At 46.5% G+C, this 17,432-nt stretch overlaps 1 long non-coding RNA gene across 1 annotated transcript in view; it reads left to right on the top strand.

Moving 5' to 3' along the window:
• Positions 1-11,170: 11,170 nt before the first annotated feature.
• The window catches only part of LOC125500722, a 98,093-nt gene continuing 91,831 nt past the window's right edge, over positions 11,171-17,432 (top strand). Inside the window, exon 1 of the long non-coding RNA XR_007278167.1 lies at positions 11,171-11,185. This is a non-coding gene — a long non-coding RNA (uncharacterized LOC125500722). The remainder of the gene's footprint in view (positions 11,186-17,432) is intronic.

The following is a 17,432-nucleotide window of genomic DNA, read 5'->3' as shown; positions in this document are numbered from 1 at the left end:
TGAGAGAGAATCGCTTCGCGTATACGTATACATACACGTATATAGAGGAGCGGTAGAATTGGAGCGGTGACACTCTCATTTCGGGGAAAATTTAGAGGCCACCCTCTCGCGTGCCTCGCATAGTCAGATCGAAACGGTACACGAAGGTAATCCTGGGTAAGGACCTATACACGGATAGATAGACGTACATACGTAATGCGATCTACCTCCGTACCGTTCTCCTGTGTATATTGTTAAGGACGTTTCCTCTCGCAACCCCCTCCCCCCGTCCCCCCGTCCCCATGTATTCTACCTACGGTATAGGTATACCAGTTTCGCAGTTGGTACAGCGACTTCGATATTCGTTTCGGTAACTGTTCACTTGAAAACTAGTTTCGAACGGTATTACACATAGAAATCCAAGCCGTCCGGACCCCGCGCTACTCCTGCCGGGCGTTCTGTGTTATATCAGAAATAACTCTGTACCGAGGTAGGGAAAATCCGGGTAGCACCGTGACAATTCGCCTTATCCGAGGTTTTTCCAAGTTTAACTGCCGACGAAACTTTTTCAAAGAAGGGAAAACCACTCCAACGTTTACGGAGTTTCACGCATCTAGTTTCAACTGTGTTTAAACTCATTTCGCGTGTCCGAGTTTCTTGTAAATTTTTTTGCAATTTTTTTCAATTTTTTTTTCATACTTCCATCTCCCAGTTTCGCTCGGAAACTCAACTCTCTCGACTTCGCGTTACTTTACACTGCTGTACGGTGCATGTGAGAATATATCGCCGTATCGGACCTCCCGTATACACACAGACACGAAAACGCCGGTAGGTATAAGCTCGATCCGGAAAGCGACTACTAGGGGCTGTTTTCTGGTGGCGTGAGGTCCGGGCATAACCCGAGGTACAGGTGCCCGGTTTGGTGCCACCGGTACCACCCCGCACCGCCTCCGCGTCAACACCCCCCCGCGTCAACACCCCGACCGTAAGCATCGCGGGTACCCCGCGGTACTAACCCTAGCCGAGGCACTCCGAACCCGCGGCACCTTACTGCTTTCGGACACGCGATCGTCGTACCTCTTCTCCATTTTCATTCTCCTTCCGTGTACTTCTCGCTCCGACGTCCACGATTTTTGCCCACGGTAATATAAGCCCCCGATGCCGCGTCACCGCCATTACGAAAATTTTACACCAACCCGCGACCGCTATATGGCTGCACTTCGATCGTCGCGCACTTGACAAACCCAACGCATTTGCGTACCTCGTCCCTCGTGTGGTTTGTTTCTTTTTTTTCTCTTCTTCGTCGACTTTCATTTTCAAAAATCGATCACTCGAAGAATTTTGACGGGACTTTTGAATTTCTCTTCTCGTCGTTTTGGATATTTTTTTTTTCATTTTTTCAACCCTTTTTCCACGGCGAATGTCCGTACGGGTTTCCACGGTGCCGGAATAGGTGCGGAAGGTAGGGAATATTCAGGGGTTCCGAAGTCGGGGGTTGCGCGGAGCGCACAACCTCGAGGAAAACTTGGTCCGGGCGGGTTCCGCGGAAGTTACGGCGTCTCGACGCCACTTCCTAAGTCTAGCATTACGCCGGCGAACTCTTTGGCCTCAGGTGTGCGCGTATAGTTAGCTACTTTGCCTCCTTGCTAAATCTAAAGTGAAAATGGCGGCAGGCAGCGTAGCCCGAGTCGCGGGGAGAGATGCTGCTGCCTGCCTTCCTGCCCGCCTGCCTGCCCGCCGCCGTTTCGTCGCGCTTCGCTTCAAACTCCTCCAGCTTCTTCGCCGTGCAAACGCCAACCCCCGGCAGCGAATATTATCATCGTTATTATCGTTATATAATAACACACGAGGTGTACGAAGAGAATTTTGACGAGCCCTTTAGCGTGTACACCGCCGTGGGATGCGCACCGGGGGCGAACAAGTTTTTGAAACAACCGGTGGTGAACGGGGCGAATTTCAGTATCAATAACGACGATATTAAATTTGTTTCGAACGCGAGCCCCGACACAGTTTTGAGGAAAAGTTTGAGCCCCGGTAATTAAATCAGTCCTAATTAAAGGAGCGGTGTATTTCCACCCTTTTTTCGCTTTTTCGAAGGACTAGGGGTGGGGTGAGAATCGGCTAGTCTCCCGGTTCCGATAGACAATTTTAGGGATCGCAGTTTTCGCTCGCATTGTAATGTTCCTACGCGATCGATTTCCGTAATGGGTAATAAACTTTTCCGCGGACTTTCGAAAAGAAACGGGACATGTGTACGAATTTCATCACCGATCCGGGAGCTGGAGGAAGTTTCCATTTTTTTCTTCCGCCGATAAATTATGCCGGCAAATCAAAAGTTCCCTTCATCAATATTGCATGAGAAGTCATCCGCGGCAAAGTTCTTCTCATTTTTTTTCCTCTGTTTTTTTTATTTCATTTTTTTTTTCTTTGTTTTACTTTTCCGTCTTTCGGAATACCAGCAGCGAACCGATGTCACTCGATACACTGATATGAGGATATACGTCATTTACGTCGCCTGGTATAAAAGGAATCGGAAGGATTCGTGCGGCGGCGAGGGAAAAAGAAGCGAGATACAAGTTGGCGGTGGACGGGGAGAGGGATGAGGGAGGAGGGAGGAGGGGGGGCGAGGGGGAGGGCAAAGGAAGATGGCGAGAGATCTCTTCATCTGTATCAATTACTCGTGGATTAGATGGATGAAGATACGAAGGTAGTATTTGGAGGCGGAACGGCGGTATAGCGGGGACAGTTTCCGCGGGTTATAAAAGAAGTAGAGAAGGAGAAAGAGAGAGAGAGAGAGAGACGGTGATTGACATCGACGACGTTCCGGTGTCGGAGCAGCTGATCTGCCCCGATCTGCCCTGATTCTTGAGTGAACGCTGTCACGGTATAGATAAGGAACGGGGAAGGGGGGGGCCGCCGCCGCCGCCGCCGCGTCCCACCAAGATCGTGAATATCTTAATGAGAGCGAACGCGTATCTGTCGAAGGCGACGCGATCGATCCCTCGCAATTAATTCCCGCATTCTAACCCGTCCGTTCGTCCGAACTCGACGTTCGTACGATCGGTGAAGAGAAAAGAAAAAAAAGAAAAAAACGGAACAAACCGCTCACGATTAATTTCGTTGGAATCATTTTTCGGCTCTCGGCGGGGCCCGACGAGAGGATACCCGGAGGACGAAGAGAAGAAACGGAGAGAGATACGGAGGAGGGAAAATTGTAAGGGTATAAAAAAAAGCGGCGGAGTATAGCGAGGACGCGGGACATGTAAAGACGCGGCGCAATCTTGTCGATCAAACAATTAACAATGCCATCGGGATTGTAAGGGGGCCGGGTGGACACTGATCGAAGCTGGGTGAGGAGATACCGTAGGGAACAGAGGGCACCGCCGCCGTCCTCGCTTCGCTACGAGGCAACGAAGTCGGTCGGTAAATATCTCCTTTCCGCAGTGTTACTCATTAATTATCCATTAATTAGCTCCCGCTTAATTGCGAGGGACCGGAGGAGCTTGCGAGCGGTCCCTCGGTCGCATGTGTCCTCGATATGTGTGCGTGTAGAAAATCCGGTGGGACCGGGGGCGCCGATGTTCGAAAAGAAGTCGGTCAGCGAAATGAGATTAGCGAATTCAGGCGAAGATCGAGGACGATTCCCTGATCCGAAATACAGAATACCGTCGATAAGATCGTTCGTTAATTGATGGGTTAAGTGCGGGTTTGTTTTGTTTTTTTTTTTCTTTTTCTTTTTCTTCTTTCGTTACTTTGCTCCTTTCCGTTATTTTCTGCGTTCGCGGACGTCGCGGACGTCGGGGGAGATCGTTTTAAAATAAGTGTCCCGGCGAATCGTCGGAGAGGTATCGCGTGAGGGGAGAGCGGGAGGGAAGAGCGGGTATTATTTCGCTCTTTGAGTTTCCTAAGCTGCGGACGGAACGGACAAGGTAAGAAGGGAGGAGAGTCGGACTCGGAGTCGCAGCCCGGTCTGAGCAGCTCCTACGGTCAGAGGAGAGGCTGATGTATTTATAAGGAAGGATATTTGCATACGATGCAGCAGATCGGCGATAGCGAAGCGGGCGGCGCGACTGAAGATTCAAAGAGGCTTTGTGCCATTATATCCATTCCCCCGTCTCGTTTCGTTCCGTCCCGAAGCAGCAGCAAATAAAAGTCCACCTTCAGCTTGTTCGTCGTTCTCCGGACTGCCTCCGCTGCTGTCGTCCACTACCTGCCCCGTTCCCGACGTAGACGACGACGACGACGACGAACGCGACGACGACGAAGACGACGACGACGACGAAGACCACGACAACGGCGACGTACGGCCTGTATCCTGTTCTACGCTCCGATGCCGAATGCCTCGCCGTTACAGCCCCGTGATTGGCGTTGACTTATGAAGCTATCGTACGGGGTGCTCTTTTTACACGTGATTTCTGCGACTGGCGCGCTTCGGATTTTCGTTTGTCAAATTTTCCCAGTTTTCGACGGTTATCGATATCGCGCTCGTTGCTCGCCCCCCAATTTCTTTCGATTCTTCTTTCTTTTTTTTCGCTCTTACTTTCGTTACCCGGTTGATCCTTGATCCTGTTATCGTCGCCATATCGCTACGTGGGTATATTCGATTACGGCGATTTCTTCGAATTGGAAAAGATTTTCTTCGTAAGACTTATAATTAGTTCGAAGGACTTCGGAAGATATCTACGATCGCAGGCAAACAGGTCGGCGAGTCATTCCGAACCGAGTCAACTCCCGATATTATACAAAACTTTCGCGATGGACAATAATTAGGGAATCGCAAAGATTGCGATAAAACGGTTATCTTTCGGATTCTTTCGCTCTCGGTACAAAAAAGCTCCGATATCCAAGTGAAGTAAGTTTCCCAAAGTTTTCACTGGCGAAAAAATTAATAACTAAAAAAAAAAAAGAAAAGATCCGATTCGACTGGTTGAAAAAATTGATCGATTCGACTTTGCACCGGGTACCCACGTACGCACAACGATATAGATATACACGTGGAGCGAGAGTGTCTTAGAAATCCTTGGAGTCGTTTCAGGCGGTGGGAATAGCCGAGGATTCGATCGGTGATCGGAATCGATTGTATGGTGGTGGGGGGGGAATGAGGCGTCGCGCATTTTGATCAACCCCTTTTATCGACAATGAGACACGTATCATCCTTATCCTGCCACATCTTGTCACGAACTTGTTGCACTTATGCGACGTACGTGTCGCGTTGATTTCAATAAATCGACGTTTCTACCGGCTGCGCGGGCGTTCTCTCCGCGGCGGCGTCAGATCGCCCGCCCGGTTATTCTAATCGGTGATTCGTCAGAAATTATTTCCACGTGCCGATACACGAGTACCCGGCTATATTTAGAAAAATCAGAAAATAAAGAAAGGAGGAGAACGAAGAATTTTTTCATCGCCACTTTGCCATTGTAAACGAATGAATACCAAAAGTTTTTCAATTATTCATTTCACGTGACTCTCTCTCTCTCTCTCTCTCTCTCTCTGAAATTAATCGAATAATTAATCAAGATTTCTTAAACGGTATGTTACACGTATACATATATGCACCTTTTATCGTATACGAACGATCATTTTTCCTCCATTTCTACACTCTTGGAAAACTAAATTTTTTCTTTCTTTCTTTCTTTCTTTCTTTCTTTCTTTCTTTCTTTCTTCCCGACGTCATTTTTCATTCGTTATAATTATCGACGATTTCGGAGATCTTCCGCCAATCTCACGACTATCGTTTACAAATACTCTTCATTTTCCAATACTTCTACGACGTTATTGTTTGTTTGTTTTTCTATCAACATCAGTTTTGACACACGTCATACAGTATACAGCGGCACGTGTACATAACCGTTCGCCATACGTCGTAGCGTCTAACGGCGATACGTTGAATGTTAATTTAATTCTAATCTTTTTATCGGAAGAACTTATGTCATGTCGCCGTTGTCTTCTCTTGTTTTACGACCGGTCTTTACGACCGGTCGTAGGAAGATCCGACTTCACTTGGCGTATCATATTGTATACACGGTAGTCGAACGCGTAGCGTTTTAATTGCCTGGCCGGTAGAGCTAAGCGGTCGCTTCGTACACCAAAGTGTTACACGCGAGTAATGAGAGAGAGAGAGAGAGAGAGAGAGAGAGAGAGAGGGAGGGAGAGAGAAAAAAAGGTTCGAAGAAAAAAAAAAAAAGAAGAAAATGAAACGAATGGAAGGGCGACCATAATTTCCGGCGCCCGCACACCCCGAGGATTGCCATTTGTCTCGAGACAGCTGGCGAATGTCCGGAGCCCCGGGGATACCGCGGGGACGTAATTTTTTTCTCATTTAGTTCTCTCAACTCCGAAGACGTAGAGGAACGAGATAAATGAATAGATAAAACTCGCTCGCGATCGGAGAATATAGAGCGAGAGGGAAAAAGTCGATTCACTTGTGAGATAACGAAAAAGTCGATTCGATCGAAAAATTTCGTACGCGCGTGACGCGACGGAGATCGTTGCTGCGACCTCGTCTCGTTGTACTTGAAAACGGGTCAAAGGTGTCGACACGAGGACAGCGGAGACAATGATCGCTACGAAGCATAAAATGGACAGAGTTGTCACAACGAAACGTCGGAGCACAATAGGTCGAAATTAACGAAGTCGTCGTCTCTGAGCGGTCAAAGTGTTCCATTTTTTTTTTCGCCATCTCCACAGTTTTATAACGCACTGAAAACCCGTGTCAATCTCAATTACGTCATTGTAAAAACTGGGGGCGATAAAGTAGCAACGGCGGCAAATGAGACATTCCATTCCACAGGCCGCCTACGTAGCGGTGAAATTGTACGGTACGGTACGTACGGAGAGCTAGCTAGCTATTCGGGTGACGGATGTGCGGCACGTACGTCGAGGAGCCATTCCGTTGAATAATCGCGACCGTCGGTCGAAAGGCCCCGGGGCAAAATCAAAACCTCTCGCGGCTGATCAGGGCGAATAATATAAACGGCGAAGAATCGTTCGGGGTACAAGCAAAGCGGATCGAATCGCGGGGTGCTTCGTAGCGCGAGTTGGAACTCCGCGATGTCCGCGAATACGAACCTCGACACGAATCTCTCATCGGCTGGAATCAATCGGAGATACGAACATCGGATAGCCGCGTCGACCGAGCGCTCGGTTTTCGCGGAGTACGGGGAGTAAGAGATCGGATGAAAATAAGGAAAAAGATCGGACGCTATGCGGTTTGGCCGCGGCGCGGTTTTGGCTCCGTTTCGTTTGGCTCGGCTTTTGCTCGCGGTATTATACTTTTATGTAGAGAAAATGGCGAAACGCTACCGCGGCGCGACGAGAGTGTGTGTGTATAAACCAGCTCGCGAAAGGAGAAACCCGGGGAACCGTAGAACCGGAGACGATTCCGCGGCCATTAGCTACGGGTAAACAGAACCATTCTTTAATTCTTTGCTCTTAAGGGCGTCACTCTTTCTCCGCCGTCCGTAAGAAGGCGTCTCTCTTGTTTATTGCCCCGTGGCCGCGTATAGTGTGTTGTGACGGTTAAGTAACGACCGCCGAAAACCCCCACCGGCGAGAGCATCGATTTCACCAACGGCCGAGACGACAAAACCCGTATCTCTTCACCCCCTTCACCCCCCGACTCCACCCACCACTTTACTTCCTTCGATTCGCCCGCGACCCGCTCCCCGCTCCCCGCTATAGGTCAAAAACAATTTTCACAATTACTCCGACAACGCGGCGTAACTGTATAACTTCGCCCGCGATAACCCAACATTCGACGAACGTGCTTTTTAAACCCGACCGTTCGAAAATTGATCCACGATTTTCCAATTTTTTCCTCCCCGCATCCAACGAATTTCCGGAATTAATTTTTGCAAATTCGACGACCTCGTCTCGCCGCACGTCACCCGCCAAAGAATCAATCGTCGCTGATACACTTGTAGCGTTTGTGCCACGCGTGCTGTACAACAGCAACGGCGTGCAATACTCTGGAGAAATAGCCGCACGCGGCACCCGCGTTGCGGGGCGACCTCCACACCCCTCCCCCCGCTGAGATAATCGGCGTCCAGCGGATCTCCGAATATAAGTTTCACGTACAATGCGGAGAGGGTCGACAGATATCGGACGTCCCGAACGGACTCGTATTTTCGAAGCTTGGACTTTTTTCTCTCTCTCTCTCTACGCACGTTCCATGAATTTTTACAGACGGTATACACGGTTACGTCACCATTATAATTTCGCGGACGCGAGATCCAAGCGAATCAATTCGCATCTCGATCCGGCGTGCCGCACCCGCGGCAATCACGATCGGTGTGTAAATGGTCGCTTCCGCGAATCGCAGGATGCGGACTTCGTGACGTCGTCGCGAGACAAGGTCATTTCAAACGTCGAAGCGAAGACTCTCTCCCTGTCTGTACAGCTTCCGTCCCCTGGAATACACTACATACTTTGATATCCGACGCGCCGATCGTCTGTCTTTCGATCATTTCTTTTTTTTTTAGTTTTTTTATTTTTTATTTTATTTTATTTTTTTTCATTTCTATCGACTTTTCTATTTTTTTCCTCTCCTCTCCGCGACGCTTGGAATATAATTATCCAAGTTTATTTTATCCCCTCGCATCGAGTCAACGTAGGGAAGAGAAGTCGGAGGTCGATATATATATAAAAGGGCAACAATTTAACGCCTCCGGGACATTGATATGGTAGGAATTTGATACGCGTCGAGAGATATCGCTGTCAAGATCTCGGGACTGATTAAATCCCTTCGGTTCGGAGTTCCGATGCTTTTCTCTTTATTTCTCTCATGAGGGGCGACGACGACGCCGGCCGGTCCTCGCCGAAGTGCAACGATAAATTCTCCATTCCCTGCGAGCCTCTTCGGCTCGGTGTTCCCGAGGGCGGTAAACGCGGAAGGATGGAAAAAATGAAGAAAAAATAAAAAATGGAAAGAAAAAAAAAAAAGAAAAATTGGCGAAGAGAAAAAGGAAAACGACGGATAAATAAAAGGTAAAAATTCTCGCGAAACCATTCTTCCACGCTCCTCCGTTATACCCTAGCGAAAGGGGAAACGGTATTCGTTAAATATACGAGTGTATTGAAATTCTGCCTTCGAGACAGGAGGCGAAACGATGCGCGCCCGTTCTGGAAAGACAGGATTGCATGACGGGGCCGGTTTAAACCCTGCAAACTATACTACGCAGAGACGGGGGTGAGACCCGGAGCGTTTTTTGTTTTTTTTGTTTTTTTTTTTTTTTCACCGTGCATCAGTCGAAGATGTGCAACGGGGAGAAAAAGAGAGCGGAGCGAACGTCGGGTCGATGAGGACGAGGACGAGGACGAGGACGAGGACGAGAGGAAAAGAGGAGTCCAGAGGGCCTGGGAGTATCCCGCTGTTTTGAATACGATCCCATGTCCGCCGCTTTCCCCTCTACCCCATTTCTCGCAGAACGAATATACATGTGTATATACGTATATATATATATATATATGCAGAGAAAAAACGTATCCCTTGCTGCACATCGCGACGCTGCTGCCTAGCGTACAGCGTATAAGACGGTGGATTTTTTTTTTTTTATCCCTTCAAAGAACGCACACGTATATTACCCGTACGGTTTTATACACACGGTGAATCTGTAGGCCGCTAACCAACTCCAGGTACATACCGTCGGCTTATAGTCGGCCGGAGTCGCGTCCACTCTAATTTGAATGTAACAACGTTTCGTTTGGTCGCTGGCAAGCGATACCATCTATACTCCCGAGCATCGTGGTCCACCTTATTTCATTCGGAGTTTGGACAAAGAAAATCACCACCGAAATAGGACCGCGGTAGTAGCGAGATAAAATTGGGACTCCGCGTACGGAGAATCCCACGGGAGAATCGAATCCCGAAACGAACCGCGTCTACTTTATACCCTCCCCTGAATGTTGTTTTTTTTTTCTTTTTTTTCTTTTTCTTTTCACCCCGACAAAAAATGACGTTTGAAGGAAAATTCGGAGTCGACGGTGTGAATTTTTGGTCGACGTGATCGAAGTTCGCAGGTGATCGCGAGGCCGCGACTATGATGCCCCAGACGTCGCGGATGATTGACGTGAAATGTGAGGCGGCGGCGGCGGCGGCGTAGGCGGCGCGCAGGGTGCAGAATGCAGTTTTAACGCGGCGACGAGCATCGCAATATATCCGAAGAGCCCCGGCCCTAGCGGTCGTCGAGACTTCCAGGTAGCCGCATGACGCGAATAAACAAATTGTTACGCTCCTCGTCTTTAGCGAATGGTGTTGTACAGTTTGTTGCTTATAACGGCCAATGCGGGATGCAATTGCGATTCCGCACCTCGACTCACTCGCGACGCAAGGACCATTCGTTATCTCGTCTTCGTTTTTTCTGAGAACGTCGGTACTTCGCTCGCCAAATTACTATAAATAGACGTTAATCGATGCCATGGGAAAATGAACGATTCGTCGTATACATTATGAATCGTGCGCACGTATATAGGTATACAACATACATTCGTACGAAATAATCGAATACCCCGTGCTCATTGTCATTCAATTGGGAAGACCGAGCTCAAATCGATTCTCAATAATCGCCCGAATGATCGCAGTCGATTCGTTTGATTCCGTTCATTTTTTAGCCCTCGCAAATCTCACCATTTCACAAGCCTCGTTTCATTCTTTTTAACGAGTACTGTAACTATTCGTTCGAATTATTGCGGGTACTGTACTTTTTCCGGGTATTCTACGACTCGGTTTAACTCTAAATACCTTTGAAAGTCAAAGTTTTGTTTACGTCTAGCTCACCCGCTCGGCCCGCTTCACTCGGTCGGCTGCCTCGGTGCGATTAGCAGCGACGTAGTGCCTGTATCTTTGGCGTTGAAATTATTCCATTCCCATCGATCCGGTGTTAAACAATTAACGTGAAAATTAATCGCGAGACTCTTCTATTCCCCATCGGTAATTAATAACGCAGGCCGCAGCGTGTCTACCGCTCAAGTTTTCTCGGCGTAGCGAACTGAAAAATCTCAACTGCGTCATCGGACGCGATCTTCCTTTATTTCCCGGTAGTGATAGAGTTTTTTTTCTTTTAATTTTTTTCTTTGACTTTTTTTTTGACAATCGATCGATTCCTTTGATTCCTGTGCGTTAATTCGCGATCGCGACGCAGAGCCTAGGAGGATGGGGGGAGGGGGAAGCGGCTGTACCAGAGCCAAGGTCATCGACTGCAGTTATGTGGTGAGACCGAATTTTATCTATACCAATATAAGTTGTACATTTATAGTATAAGTAACACTGAATTTTACCTATATGTTCTACGATATAAGTTGTACTTGTTTATGAATGTTTGTGCGACGAAATTTATTTCTCCTCGAGCATATCGCGGAGATCTGCTACGATTTCTTTTATTTTTCACCCGATCTGATTTTGTCTTCTGATCAATTACTGTATAATTCTCAACGCCCTAGCTCTAACTCCCGCAGGCTTATTTTAGTTCAATTATTTTCCACCTTAATTTCACCCTGCACATCGCTGGTACGCGTGTATTATTCGTACACGCTTCTCAGGCTGCAATAATTCATTGTTCGAGTTACGCGAGGTGTTTGAAGAAGGAATATACTATACGCTGCGAATGGAGTATATATATTGTATATGTATATACGCGCGCGTAATATGCGCTGCACTCGCAACGACAGAAGTTAACGCGAAACGCGGGCTGATGAACTATACCCGCTTAATTTACGACTATATATTTATGAATTTATATTTCACTCAATCGACTACTCCGGCCTTTCGGCTTATTCCCTTGATTTACGCTCTTGAATATATATGTATACCCCTTCGCAACTCTATCTGCAAATGTCTCGGAAGTTCAATCCGTGTACACAGTTTTACGTGCAACGGGTATACGTGGATATATATATATGGGCGACACGTAACTGCAAACTTTTACCAACACCGATAGAACGTACATACGTCGATAATCTCGTCTCTACTTCCGTCACAAGCCTCGGAATGAAATTCGCACGAGATTAGAACCGACGTTATCTTGTACGATGATTTTTCAACGCCTAGACAACAGCGGAAGGAAGTTCCCCTGTTTTTTTTTTTTTTTCAAACTTCTCGTTTTTTTCCCGTTCTCAGTCGTACGCTTGGATCCTATTGGGAATAATAACGGAGATCCCAAATTCGAGAAGTTTCGGAGCTTGATTTTTTTTTTTTTTTTTTATTCAGATCGACGGGAGATTAGGGATGGAAAATAGCGTCGACGGGTGTTCCGAGTCGTCGAATATCACGGACAATGGTGTTGTCAAATGTATTTAAGATCCCTCCTTTACGATATCAAGATTTCCGGAAGCGGATATATGTATATTCACAGGACGCGTTTAACGCCTACGGTGCGAAGGATACTACTTGGCTAGGATTATCCGTCGAGTTATACAAAGTAGATATCTCGCGGGTCGACTGTCACAACTCTGCGCCACCCCACCTCTGTATGGGATCAGTTTCCAATGATAAAAATGGCGCTCGGCACCCCGCGGTTTAGGATCTTTCTCATATATTTTTTTTTTTTATTTTCCCTTCCTCTTCTTCTTTTTTATTCTCCTTTTCAGAGCTCGTCACGCGTCTCTCTGGGTGGTTATCCTTGAGTATATCTTACTGTTAATATTAATTGTCGATACATATCTCGGAGTTTGAACCAACCGAGCTTTTATTAACACGTCTATATCGGACCGGGTGCTGACACGGCGATATGTCAAAGCTCAGTGAGAATATCATTAAGCGTAATTTTCAACGGTTACTTTCTGTTTTGTTATTTTATATTTTTTTCTTCATTTTTCATTTCAACAAATTAACCGATCAAAGTCTGGATCGGGTAATCTACTCATCCCGCGAACCCGAATTATTCAATTTTACAGAGATGTAAAATTGTAGGACCCTAGGGTTTCGCGGATCGATAGCAAAACGGGTATGGATGAAAAGGAAAAAGGAATATAGTAAAAAAAAAAAAAATTAGAAAAACTCCGAAGTCTGCGGGGCGAAGCCCGGAGGCGATAGCTGACCAAAGTCCATCGCGAGCGGTGCCGACGGACAGCCGGGATAAGCTTGAACGAATGACGGGGGGATAATATGGGAATACGGGAACACCGCGGAGATCGAGGATCGTGGAAAAATTGGCCTTCGCGAAAATCCCGTAGAAGATATTCTCGCAGAAATGTTACGTGAAATTATAAGGAAAGGGAGAACGAGCTTCTGTTACACGAACAATTTCCTACGAACAAAGGTAGAAAAAGGAAACGCGAGTACGGGTGAAGATATCGAGGGTCACGGTATATCGCGTTATAGAAAAATGGTGGCTCGTATACTCGACCGCATAGAGGAGAAAAAGAGAAAAATTAAATAAATGAAAAAAGAAAAAACGACGACGACTCGCACGTCGCTCAGTCGTACAGTTTTGTGTGAGTTCGCCGGGAAAAAGAAAAAAAATATATATATCTACGTACGTCGTGGGTTGTATTTATAAAATGGTATAAGGTATAGGGTAAAAAAAAAACCACATCTAAGCGGCGGTCTGAAACCAATCTCGTATCTCGACGCGTATCCTATCGCGCTTCGATCAGGAAGACGCCGCGAGTCAAAATGAATTCCCATCGACTGAAGGGACATAGTCCCACGGGAATAGGGTTACCAGATGAAGGGACTTCTGCCATTGTGACCGACTACGACTAAACTCTCTGACTCTCGAAATGCCACGGTGTCACCCGCGTGCTCCCAACCTATAACCAACTACTCCTCTACACTCGATCGTTTACTACTCCTTCCTTCGAATCTTTATTTTATTTATTCCTCCACCACGACGCCATTGAAATTTTTTACTTCGATCGTTATTTTCCTTTTTGACTTTTTTCATTGAATTCTTGCCTCGTTTTTCTCCATCTTTCTCGCCCCGGTGCAACGAGCGAAAGGTAATCATTAGCGACAGCTTGTATTATAGCTGCTTCGGTGCGCCGAACCAAAAAACCGAACGAAGTTTGCCCATTTCATTATCATCTCCATCTTATCATCGCTCAATAGGTCATCGCGGGTCATCGATATCTTTATTTTTTTCGAATCCTTAAACACCCGAGGTTATTTATTTCTTATTTTAGAAATAAACGAAAATTGTTTCGAACGTGTTATCGTGAGCGGAGAAATTACATTACGTCACTCGTCGAGACACTCGGCGTAATTCGCACGCGAAATCCGCCCGAATTTTCCCGCAGTTAAAGTCCAACGGGGGTTGCGAAAATTCGGGCGTGCGAAACGGGCGAGTGCGGGATTATACCTTCGGGTAAATCGCACGGTGCGACGTATCGTCCGTTATAAAAGGACTCGCCTGAAATGTCTTGGCGCCACACCGTGTGTGCGACACGCGCGCTCTCGAGGGTAAATTAATTTCGTGAGCGAAAATTCCGATCTTTCCATTGATTCGAAATATATTCGACCCCGAACAAATTTGCAGGGAGGTGTTACCGTACGGAGCGCTGCGATTTTCTTGCGCGGTATACGAAACAAAATGAAATAAAAAAAAGGTCGGATAACAGGGGGGGGGGGGGGGCTTATATACTGCTCGACGCGAAACTGGTCCAGGGTTACGTGCCGTCCCGAAGTGTGTTGGAAAATCTTATATAGCGGGTGTCCGAAGTGCACTTGTCCTCGCTCTTTAAGTATAAATCCAGATGACGCGCGGTCATAAAAGACCGGCCGAGAGATGCTTCTCTCGCGGGTGTGTGCGAGCGCGAAAATTCTCGGTGTGGGTGAAGAAGTAGAAGAGACCCCCCTGATCTCCGTGGCTATCAAAGTTTTTCGAGGGTCTACAAACGGCTGCTGCCCACGTCACCAGCGTATGTTCCTTTCGCTGCTACCGCGCCGCTTCTTTTGCTTGTGCTGCCTGTCGGCGGGGTGGCCCACTTTTACGACGTCCTTCGAAAGAGATCTTCTATTCCCTCCCCCGTAACCAGTGTGCCGATATATATGTACATATATACGTGTATATACACCTACTCGCAACCCGCCATAACCGGGGATGGTAATGGTTTGTTTTATTATATCGTAACCCGGCCTCTCCACGACCTTTTGATTGATAAGGGAGGAGGATTACCCCTCAGACTCGCCGGAGGAAGCCCAACGCCGCATACTTTATCCCTCTATTCCCACGATCGCACGTCGTTTTTGCATTTCTTTTTCCCCCATTCACCGTTTACTCTGCAAATCTCAACGTCCACTTATTTCTTCTCCGCGTGGGTATCACCTGCGAAATTTTACACGATTTTTTTTTTTTTTTTTGCGACATTCGGACCGGATCTTCCGCTCGTTTTATCGTACGAAAGGAAACGCCGTTTCGGGTCATCGGTGGAATAGCGAAAGCCAAATAACTGGCGGTAAGAAGAGTTCGGTTTCTCACGTTCGTTTCGCGATACGGAGTTAACGTACGGAGCGTGTATACGAGGGACTCGGAGGACGAAGGATCTTACCTACGTGTGCAGCAGCTCCTGATGTGTGGATGCTAAGGAGAACGCGCGATAGCGTCATGGAGTTTCTAGAGCGGCGAAAACACTTTGCGACGCAAATGTCCCGTGACGGGAAACGGCAGTGTCCACCCCTAAACAAATTTACGCTCGCGTGCTAACCTACCCTATAAATAAATGCCGCCGAGACGACGACTGTACGTTGCCAGTTACCCTGTAAGTGTATACGGTAATGGTCAGACCCCTGGAAAGGCGAATTTAGCTTATAACGTTTGCTGTATTACAGAAATTGCTAACGTAAATTGTGAACGCGTGGTAAAATACAAGTCTAAAAAGCACGTACGTAGAAGATCTACACGGAAAGAAATACAGATTTTTATCTCACAAGAGCGACGAGTGATTGCCGTGATTCGTTTTCAGATAAAAATAATTTCATTTGCGTTGGTCGCTATTTTCGTCTTCGTTTCTTTATTTTATTTTATTTTTTGTTCTTTATTCTCTTTCACTCTTATTTCTCCTTCCTTTATTTTTCCCCTTCTTTCTTTCTCTCTCTCTCTCTCTCTCCCTCTCTCTTCACCGATAAATCGGGGAGTATTACCCGATACGCGCGTTCCGAGCGCGAACGAAAAACTAAATAAATAAAAAGAGGAGAGGAAGAAAAAATAAATAAATAAAGAGGTGGAGAGCGAGAGGAGGGTTTTAATCCGGTAGACTCACGATGTTGGCTGCAATTGTCGCGTAGGTAAAGCCATAACTTTTGGGTTTAAACTTTCGGTATAAGCGAAAACTCTTTATAAGTTGAAAAAAAAAAATAAAATAAAATAAAAAGAAGAAATGAAAACTGTACCTCGTTTCAAGCCGGAATCGAGACCGGTCGATCGTTTTATTGTTTTCGTCTGTGTGAAAAATTCGATGAAAATATTTTCTAATCTTTGATAAATACGATTTTCGCGATTCGCGAAAGTATTTTTTTCATTAGACAATAGCGTGCGCGGTTTTCGCGTTCTACGTATTTGCAATATTTTTTTGAAATCCGTTCGCGTCTAGGTGACGTAAGTACGTACCCCATCGGCAACGACCATTAGCATTGCCGTTCAGGAGTGGGAGTATAATGGGATGCGATTCGCCGACTTTTCTTCGCGTCTTTTCTCAATTTTCCAATATTCACGGATAACCGCTAACGGCATTGCGGTTCGGCTGCCACGTTTTACCATCCATCCCCTATACGTTATCGTCGGTCGTACCGTTCATACGTGTGTCTCCGGATAAAATAAACAAATAAGAATTGATAAAAAAAAAATAAAATGTTCCATTCAAATACAGAATCGTACAACAGAGAGTGGGGGAGCAGCTATGGTTATTTAGTCGAAATTTTCCACCTATTCGCGTCTGTAATTGGTGTTTTTTTATTTTTTTGTTTTTTGTATTTTGTTCCGTTGTATACCGTTCGTGCAGTTGCCTTGCAACAGCTCGGTGCGTTGAAAATTATGCTGATACGCCGAATCGCTGGGACAGTCATTAATTTCGAGAGTATAAAAATCAATGAACAGACCATAAACTACATTGGCTCGCTGCTCCCCATTTTACAATTTGTGTTCGCGAATTGCGTTTTTAATTATAACGTACACAATGGTATAACGTGGCAACGATTTACCTCTACACAGGGAGGAGCAGCGCGGATATTATGTACGTACGTGGGTAGATGGGTATTGCGTGCGTGTGTCTATATATATATATATCTACATCCGAAATGGCATCCGGTCTTGTTTTAAAAGTGTGTATAGTATATAGGTGGCTATCTGGCGCAGGGTAGAACGTTCATATTCTATTTCACGATAATTATTATCGTTCGATTTTTGGCCCCGTAACAGAAAACCAAACTGGTAATTCATATTTATCACCCTGTACAGCCGGCGGAGGGTGGCAGGAAACGGGAACAATATCAACTTTTTATTTTACGCATAACTAGGTACATT

The sequence above is a fragment of the Athalia rosae genome, chromosome 4 (genome assembly GCF_917208135.1).
Source record: "Athalia rosae chromosome 4, iyAthRosa1.1, whole genome shotgun sequence".
Lineage (NCBI taxonomy): Eukaryota > Metazoa > Arthropoda > Insecta > Hymenoptera > Athaliidae > Athalia > Athalia rosae.
This window is presented reverse-complemented; position numbering and strand designations above follow the sequence as displayed.